The 10,493-nt window shown below is 44.9% G+C and overlaps 1 protein-coding gene across 1 annotated transcript in view; it reads right to left on the bottom strand.

The window, feature by feature from the left end:
* Window positions 1–1,480: 1,480 nt before the first annotated feature.
* The window catches only part of LOC145409816 (uncharacterized), a 32,958-nt gene continuing 23,945 nt past the window's right edge, over window positions 1,481–10,493 (bottom strand). The window contains exon 14 of the mRNA XM_080280123.1: window positions 1,481–1,499. The gene's annotated coding sequence lies outside the window, so the exon portion shown is untranslated. The remainder of the gene's footprint in view (window positions 1,500–10,493) is intronic.

Genomic DNA, 10,493 nt, shown 5'->3' with positions numbered 1-10,493 from the left:
TAGGAATATTCACCACAAACCCACTAAATGTAGTGTTGGCCTCAGGTGACTCTACACTGTGTGACAGGACAAACTGTTTCCTGCAACTCAGGAAGCCATTTATTATATAGCGTGGTAATAATATAACCAGATGACACCTGGCCGTCTACTGGGTTAAGGAACTCCAAACAGGTGAGGTGCAAAGGGTTTACATTTGAGGGATGGTTGGGATTTACTGCTCAAATAATGGCACTCAGGTGTGCATGAGTCTGGTCACCTTTGCCTTCAATGTGATGACTGTACAGCCCTGCCCCAGGCCCCTACACTCCTGATGGGACAGAAAGGCCTGGACAATGGATGGTTGGATGTACAATGCTACTTATACATCCATCATCCAATCCTTTATTACCTCTACTAACAGGAGCATGGTGCTGGCAATGGATGCCTTCATGTGGTGGCATCAATGTAACTGAGTGGATCACTTGCCTGGTTCAACAAGTGTCCCTAAACTCCTTCTTGATCCCTTTAAACAAGAATGGTGGACAGCAGGAGGAGGGCAACTTCTGCCTGTAGTCCACTGGGTTCATATTAATATAAGCCTGGGGTTGAAACTATTAATAAACTGCTTTTGTTCTAACCAAGACAAACTGCCATCTCCACATTCTGAATGCTGGTGTGTAACATCAGAACCATTCGTATAAATATGTATTGTTTATAAAGGCTCTAACATGCTTGCATACACTGGCCTTGGTCACCTAATGCCAGGTCTGCATGCTGCTTGATCACTGGTAGCCTCTCTCTTCAGTCTCATATCCCTGACCTCATCCCAGGTCTTTCTTGGTCTGCCTCTTGCAATCCTACCCCCAATGTTCACTCTTCTCAACTTTCACACCTAATGCCATTCTCCATCCTATCAGCATACCCAAACCATCTCAATCTACCCATGAACAGATTGTGTTTAAAAGACAGGAGGTCAAAGGCAGAGGGAAATGCTATCTATCTATCTATCTATAGCCCGACGCCCTAATCCCGCAAAGGGTGGCCGCAGACAAAACGCCTCCAAGTCACTCTGTCACCCACCATTTGACTCCCCTCCCCCCAACTCACCCCCCCCTCCCTCATATACCTCTCAACTCCATCCCTCCACCTCATCCTCGGTCTACCCCTCCCTCTCCCTCCCTCCACCTCACCTACATACACCCTCTTAGTCAGTCTTTCATTCTCCATTCTCTCCACATGTCCAAACCACCTCAGTGTACTTCTCCTAATGCACACTGTACAAATGTTAACTAAAAAATAATGTCACTCAGCACCAGCCACATATACAGTAATGAACAACTAACCTTACTGTGCAAATACAGTTATTCCTTTAGCCATAACTGTGTCCATGCTTGTGTGTGTGTCCTGGGGTGTTGGCACAAAGTTGTCTACAGGTATCATCACCTTTGTACAGGAACTCTCAGGTTAGAAACAAGACGTCCACTTCTACTTAGTTCAGGTTCTGTCTGTTCTGCTGCGGGCTGAAATACCAAGAAAATATGGCATGAGGAACTCTTTCCTCTTACCTACTCCACAGTATGGTATCTACATTGTTTAAAAATGCTCCATCATGCCTGCATACGTCAACCCTGGTCACCTAATGGCAACTGTCCATGCTGCTTGATCTCTTGCAGCCTCCCTGTTCAGTTCCTTATCCCTCAGGTCACACTCTATGACCTCATCCCCAATCTTTTTTGGTCTGCCTCTTGCAACCCTACCCCCAGTTTTCACACTTCTTACCTTCATGTCATGTCCAAACCATCTCAATCTTCCTCTCCTCATCACAACACCAATATATTCAAGTCCCATCCTTCCTCCCAACTTTTCTGTGACAATCCTAGTCCCCCGTTTGGGATACATGGCGTCTGGCAATGAATGAATGAATGAACTACACATCCATCACCAATTTAATCATCATATCTAATACTCTGCTCCTTCCTGGGAACCCCCTACATACCTCTTTCACTCCCTCAAACACTTCTCTTCCTTTTCCTTCTCTTTTACCATCACCAAGTTAATCGTTATCATCATCTCCAACACCTCACTCTCTCCTGGGAAACCCCATACAGAGGATGGCCATATCAGATTCGCCTCCAGGCTACCTCATCCTCACATACCTTTCTCACTATTTCTTCTTCCTCTTCCTTCTCTTTCATCAACATACTGCTCCACTCTCTTTTTCCATCCCCCATCTGAAGGGTCAAATGGGGGACATAAGCCTTCAGATTGGAACAAAATCATTTACAGCATATTTCCTTAATTTTCTCATTGATAATACAATGTGAATAGCCTAAGCGTTGTCTGTGTGTGTCTGGCCACATTTGACTCCCTCAGATTTCCATGTGCCATACATCAAAAGACACAGAACAAAGAGCCGATGACACTGGTGTAAATTATACAGCCATACCCCAGTTTAACGATGCAACTGGTTAAGTAAAAACCCAACACTAGGTGGGGTATTGTATCTTGGGGTAGATATAACATGTAAAATATTGGGATGCATTTTTGAGCCATGGGAGTCCCCCAAAGAAATCCTAAACCCAACCAAATAAGTCCAAAAACAAGTTTCTTGCTAACCTAAACCCCCAAACAGGTTTAAAACATGCTAAACTAAGCCTAAAAGCAGTTTATAACTCACCTAAACCCAAAAATGACTTATGAAACTCATCAAAAATAAGTCTGGAAAAAATCAAACTTAGTAAACTGTACCCCAGTATGGCAATGTTCACCCAACCTGTGACTATAACACAAATCTAAGACTAAAAACATTTTATAGATCAACCTAAACACAAAATTTGTCTAAAATGTAATCAAAATTGGTACCAAAAAAAAAATCATCATCATTATACCGGGGTTTGGCCATCGTTCAGCAGGGTAGGGTGGTATTTCTACCTCCATTGCTAAGCCAGGGTATTGCATCTAGGGGCATCGTACCTCAAGGTCTGCATGTAATTGCATGCACGCCACACGCACTATGTGCCAGATTTTTTACCAGACATTGGGGACCCTCTGCAGGCGGTACTCCTGAGGGGAATGAACTTACACTTCACACGGGGATGCCTGGTATATCAGAGCAGGTCCACATACAGCTTGGTGTCAGTGTGTGTCTCAAGGGCAAGTGTTTACCACCCCTATCACTAATGTTTCTTTCTCAACTGTAATGGCAGACTCTCTAACATGTACTCAAACCAACCAATATTTATTACTGTACAGTAGTTGTATTAAGCCCCCGTCACACATTCCAGAATCAAACCACGACAGCGCCACTAATTCAATTCGTAGCGGCATCATGGTCCTGATTCGGGGTCTATCGTGATCGATCATGACACTTGTGATGCACTTGGTCAAGACCATGATAAATTTTGCACGCATTAATTTATCATGGAGATCCCGATTTTTGTACCCCACGCAGTGTTATTGTATGTCTTACGTGACCCTATTGTGATCTTTGTTGCAGCTACATGACTCTGTCATGGCCGTCGTTGGTCCTTTTGTGACTCTGTTGTGACAAAAAAAAAAAAAATGTTACGAGTGAGTCACGCTTCAGTTTCAGCGGCATGGTCGTCAGAAGACACCAAAATGTAGGACAGGTAATGAAATACACACAATGCACCATGAGCACCTGACAGTAAAAACCTTATTTAATCATAAAATCCATACACATTTCCTGATATATAAGTAGTAATTGTGAAACATGCATCAAGGCAAGCATGTCGGTCACCACTCGAGAAAGACAAAATGTATTTTAGAGGAGTTATCATTCATTCACCCTGACTTATATTTATCTCAGTTATGGTCAAGCATTGTGGTGTGGATGTAGATGTGGTAGGAAGCGTTACGAGGAACACACTGAGGTGGTTTGGCAATGTGGAGAGGATGGAGGGTGAAAGACTGACGAAGAGAGTGTATGTGAGTGAGGTGGAGGGGGGAAGAGGGAGGGGGAGGCCGAGGATGAGATGGAGGGATGGGGTGGAGAGGTATATGAGAGAGGGGGGTGTGGGTTGGGAGCAGGGCAGTGAAATGGCGGGGGACAGGGTGACTTGGAGGCGATTTGTTTGTGGCCACCCCAAACGGGATTGAGGCGTCTGGCACTGGATAGATAGATAGATGGTCAAGCACTGCTCAACAGGCTGTTGGTGGCTGGGACAGGACTGGACCAAGCGTCTCTTCGATCGAGCTCGAATGCTGGGGGGAGGGGGGTCTGTGGGCATACCTCTTGAAGCTATTGTGGTACATTCATGGCTCGTGACTCTGTCTTGGCACTATTGTGGTGATCGTGATGACAAAATGACCGTTAAAAATTTGAAAATCTGCCAATCATGACTCAGTCTTACAGCTGTCATGACTCCATCGTGACATCTTACCACCATCATGACACATACTTACAGCCATCGTGACACTGCCTGTTATCGGCCTTTATCATGGTCAAATGTCACGACAGTGCCAATAACTGAATTAGTGGCGCTGTTGTGGTTCGATTATGGAATGTGTGATGGGGACTTTAGCCTAACCTCCCATATTCATAACCTATACATACATTACCAAAATAAATCTAACAAAATATATCCACACAAACCTAACCGAACCAACAGTAGCAATAAAAAATGATGAAACGGAAAATCAAATTAATTTAGGTCCAGTTGCACAGCTTTTAGTAAGCGTCCACCATTGTGTCCAGGTGTTGGGGAAACATGAATAAAAACGAGGTTAATGCCACTTGTTACCCTGATGTAGCCTACAGTATTATGATCGCCATAGTTAATACAGCCACATTATGAAAACTGCTATTTACAATGAAAATCAGTATTAAAAAGACTGAATTACACCACAATATATACAAAACAGGTTACACACTTAAAACCACTGTGGACAAATTCTACAAATGCATCGGTGGGCCTGGGCGTGTATGTGGCCCTTTAAAAGGCTTCCCGGGTTTACTGTCAAATTTAAAGGTCCACAATACCCATTATTAACTAACATCCCGGTATTTTTTCCTTCCTTAATTCAACTCCGATGCTTGGCCACTCACGGCATCATATTCAGTCTTCAAAATTAATATGGATGGCAAGTCTATGTGAAGATTTAAACATCACCCTGGCCTACCTGGTTTAAAGGGACATCTTGGTCACCTGGGAAGATACATCGTCATATATCCTCCGTATAACTAATAAATACACCCTTATGTAATTAAACCCACTGCTCAATAATGGCACCAGACAATAATGATTAGATAAGAATGATAATTGCCATAATAACTGTAAGAGAAACATAGTATTTAAAGAATATAATATTAACTCACCTTCCCAGTCTTTTAACTTCTCCCATTACGCCCCTGTGACGTCACACAAGAGCATTTACTTATAAATGCTAAATTGTAAGTAGAGTTTCATGAGTATAATCATCAGTTTTTTTTTTTTTTTAATAATTAAAGTGAAAATTAAATAGAGATGTATGTAAAGTATTTCTTGATTTAAATGTTAACCACTTGAGTCTGTGGCATCGTTTCTTTTAGCTTATCTTGGGGTTACTATACTATTTTCTTCGCTTGTGCCATACACAGTCTGTGGACTGTACCCAAATCACTTATGCAAGGGAAAAAAAAAAAAAAAAAAATCAATCTTGTAAACCACATTATTTTTATATCATACTGGCCTCCTTTTACAGCCTATTTATCGAAGCTCAGTGGCAGGAAAAGGGTGCTAGACTATTACCCTACAGTACATCCTTTATACAGCACTTCATGACAAGCATTATATTCTAGTGTTAATCTGCTGCTACAACTCGGTATTTAAGATGGAAAGATGACAAGTGTAGGCCAGGTTAAACTGAAAAGAGCAAAATGATCGTTAATGGAGCAGTAACCAGTCTAAAATGGTGATAGTGGTGGTAGGGCCAACCCATAGCATGGGGGGGGGGGGGAGGTAGAGGGGGAAGGCCAAGAGCCATACTGGGAGTCCGGGCTCCTCTGGGCGTGAATCTGGACTGCAGACTGGAGTTGCCCATTTCCTGCAGTCAATCATCCACCGCCTGGGAATAGGGGGAGCATGTATGGGGAGGGTGTAGCAGACGGGCCTGACGTCGTAGGGTCTGTGGCAGGGGGAGGTCGGCGTTGACGGGTTGCCGGGCTCGCCTAGGGGTCCGAGGACTGCGGAAGTCTACCGGGGGACGCGCCGTCAGGTGTGGGCTGCGGCCTCGTCTCCCGCTGGTACCTGGGGAAGACAAGAATTTCCCGGGGGTAGGAGGTAGGTCCCGACTGGGACCAGGCCTCTGTTCAGGTGACACTTTAGGGGCAACTCCCCCGGGTGGTATCCGGCTACTCCTGCAGGAGTTAGCTGGCTCTAGAGGACACACGGAGGCCGTGGTCTCTCTTACACTTATGGAGGGTAGCACAGAGGCGACTCTCTCTCTTGTCTTTACAACTGCCGTGGCACCAGGTTGATTGGTCCTGGGACCCACTTGTGGCGGTGTGTGAGGGTCTCTTACCCTTAGAGTGGCTAGGGGCGTGAGCCCCGTACAATCCACTATTGGGCCTCCTGCCCTATTTGTTATAGAGGGTTCTCCTCCCTCGTCAAAGGACCTCCTGTCCTGGTAGTGGCAGAGGGTATTACGCCCTCGTGGCTCACGGTGGCAGAGGATACAAGCCCCTCGTGGCTCACCTGGGTTACTGCGGCAGAGGAAGGGACTTCCCCGTGGCTCGCGGTGGCAGTAGGTGTAAACACCCCGTGGCTCACCTAGGGACCTCCTGTCCCGTTGGGGTGAAGTTGTGGTCGTCACCACAAGACTACGAGGGACTGACGTATCAGTCCCACCCCACTGCTGTCGAGGGTTAACCCGCCGTATAACTTGTTGCGGGTCTGGGCTCACCTGGTGTTGAGGTAGTTGCGGGGAGAAGGGGCCCAGGTCAGAGGTGGTCGGATGACCCTCTTGTCCCGGGTCACTAACCTGACCGTTATCTCCTCCTCGGGTGGTGGGGTGGTGGTGGCCCGGTGGTGGTGTGGGGGGTGGCGGGGCGGAAGGTCCGGTCGCGGGCATTTTATTTTCATCTGACGGAAATGGACCACTCACACAAACTGAATACTAAGTCATGGTTTCATGAAATTCACTGAATCTTGGTTAAGAAGTAGGAAAAAGCCTCCCTGCAAGTCAAATCAAACCTCCAACCTGACTACACTTGGCCTTCAACTGAGACGAAAGTAATATTTGTCAGGTCAGTGCAGTAGTTCTCATACTTTTCGTTCTGTGATCCACCGTGTAAATACGCTAACATATCAGTGCTCCCCGCTCCCCGGCACTTACTACGATATCCATTCCCCCACACTTATATCACTTACATAACATCTGTGGCCCTTACTTTTGAAGCACACAAAACATCACTCGAACGAGCATGTTGGGTTTGAGATTACAACAACTTGGTATGGTTGACATTGTATTATTGGTGTTATGTGGGGTAGCCTATTAAAGACAGAAAAGGTACAGAAAAGATCATATTACATAATGAAGCCGGGCATGCTTTTTCGATTTGATGACAACAGGCTTGAAAAAATATATATATACCGTATATTTTGCAGGGAAAGGTAGACGAGAATGAAAGGAACACCCAGAGAGGCCAAACTCTGCCAAACCCTTCCGTACCATAGCCCGTCATCGAAACCGCCGCTGGGAGACTGAGTTGGCCGTCTACGAATTGGCCAAACCCGTCTCATCTTTGGCACTCCCTTGTCTGTTTCCCATATACTTTTAGACTTCCCTCTTTATGGGGCTACCCGTCGTCAGTGCTTCATTTTTTATTGATCTTGGTCGCCCCTCAATTTTAGATGTGTTAAGTGAGTTACAAATCTTTTCTGAGGCACGTTTGATGTTTTTTTATCCCGTAATTTTCTTTTTACCTCGTCTGTAGTTTGTTTATCGCTTCTCCGTTCCTTTTCGAGACGTTTCCCGTTCGTGTTCTTTTCTTTTAATCTATTTCTGGATTTTAGAGCAATTTCATCATTTACAGCGACTTCCATACCCTGTTTGACTGCATCTTTCTTTTCTAACCTCAGTGCCATATGGTCTTTGATGCCCGGCGCTAGATTTGAATTATTCCTATTCCTATTCTTCCGTACGATAACGTTTATGAGAAATTACTTTGACGTTTGAGTAACTGATCTTGCACTGCCTCATGGTATGCTCTACTGAAGAAGGTTTGACAGGAAGAAAAAGTAATTCGATCCTCACCATTACTGCCTCAGGAAAATGATTTAAAAATTAGGCAAAAGGGACATCAGGAACTTCAGATTACCCCATAGCCCTGATGCAATACAGCCCCTGAAAATGCAACATAGCCAACGGAATTATAACATGGGCCCCTGAAAATGCAACATAGCCCCCGGAAATATAACACAGCCCCCTGAAAATGCAACATGGCCCCCTGAAAATGCAACACAGCCCCTGAAAATGCAACACAGCCCCTGAAAATGCAACATGGCGCCTGAAAACGCAACATGGCGCCCAGTTTGAGAATGATTGAATTATGGACATTTGACAAGAGGTTTTTAATAGAAGAGTCTGAAAGAAAACCTTAGATTCTTGGGGTAAACTTAAATATTCTCCTCATCTCATCATGTACTATTTACATATAGGCCTGTACACACACACACACACACACACATACACACCGCTCGCTGGTGCAGTGGTAACGTTCCCGCTTGCCATCTGGTAGACGGGAGTTCGCGCCTCGCTCAGGTTGCGAAAAGTTTCACTGACGAAGTGGGTGGTTACTGTCCCCCTCGAGCAAGGGGACGGGTGTGTGGGTGTGTGAAGGTCACAGCCTTGCCCTTAGATCGGACTATATGAGCTCTCAGCTCCCTTCCGGAAGGGTAAAATGCTGACGATCACGACCATCAAGTGATCCTGACCGACCAAGTGAATTACACACGAGTATTCGTAGTTTCATTCGAGATTTGCATTAAAAAACACACACGTACACAGACTCTCTCTCTCTCTCTCTCTCTCTCTCCAAAGAAACGTGTGTGTGTGTGTGTGAATATATATCTGCATGTATGTATTAAAAACAAAATCTATTAATATATATATATATATATATTTCTGCATGTATGTATTAAAAACAAAATCTATTAACAAAACAAAAACAACTCCACCAAACACCCATCAACAACACGTGGGTCAGTGCATACAGCTAGGATAAGTCGCCAGTAATCCCACATTACGACATACAACCATAAAATTGACGATGAAGGTCCCTAGAGAAGTTTATGGTTTATATTCTAGAAATTACAAGATTTAGTACATATTACAAAGTGTTACAGTAGTACATATTATAGCCACCAGTAGTACATTTTACAGTGTTACAGCAGTACATATTTCACATATTACAAAGCGTTATAGTACATAATTATTATAGCGTTACAGTAGTACATATTCCAGCGTTACAGCAGTACATGTTACAACGTTACCATACAGAACAAGGCCCTAAAAATAATCACAGGCTGCACAGCTACTACACCCACAGACCACCTACATCAAGAAACCAAAGTCCTCAAAGTCAAGGATCACCTAGACATGAGAGGCACCCAGTTTCTTGCCGCAGCCTCCACAAACCCACACCATCCACTACACTATATGGCAGCACATCCACACACACCAAGGAACATCAAAACAACACCCAGCACATGATATCATATACAAATACTGTCATCTCTCCCCCCTCGCCCACCTCAGACCAGGTTCCAGAAGCATATCCACACTCAGATCACTCGCCGCTCCATTCAGTCACTTAAAGACAACACACAGCTGCATGCACGGCCTCCTGACATCCACCCTTCTGAATCCTATCTCCCTCGTGAGGACAGGGTCCGCCTGGCCAGGCTGAGATGTGGGCACCATCCAGCCCTCTTGAGTTACCAGAAGAGGCTGGATGACTCCGTCACTGATGCCTGTCCAGGATGCAACACAGCACCCCATACTATTAAGCACATTATGCAAGACTGCATTGCACACAATCTGCAACACAGCACCCCATACTATTAAGCACATTATGCAAGACTGCATTGCACACAATCTGCAACACACCACCCCATACTATTAAGCACATTATGCAAGACTGCATTGCACACAATCTGCAACACAGCACCCCATACTATTAAGCACATTATGCAAGACTGCATTGCACACAATCTGCAACACAGCACCCCATACTATTAAGCACATTATGCAAGACTGCACTGCACACAATCTGCAACACAGCACCCCATACTATTAAGCACATTATGCAAGACTGCATTGCACACAATCTGCAACACAGCACCCCATACTACTAAGCACATTATGCAAGACTGCATTGCACACAATCTGCAACACAGCACCCCATACTATTAAGCACATTATGCAAGACTGCATTGCACACAATCTGCAACACAGCACCCCATACTATTAAGCACATTATGCAAGACTGCATTGCACACAATCACCTACAC

This window comes from Coenobita brevimanus, chromosome 83 (genome assembly GCF_032717465.1).
Source record: "Coenobita brevimanus isolate Jiangsu-jjx chromosome 83, ASM3271746v2, whole genome shotgun sequence".
NCBI lineage: Eukaryota > Metazoa > Arthropoda > Malacostraca > Decapoda > Coenobitidae > Coenobita > Coenobita brevimanus.
This window is presented reverse-complemented; position numbering and strand designations above follow the sequence as displayed.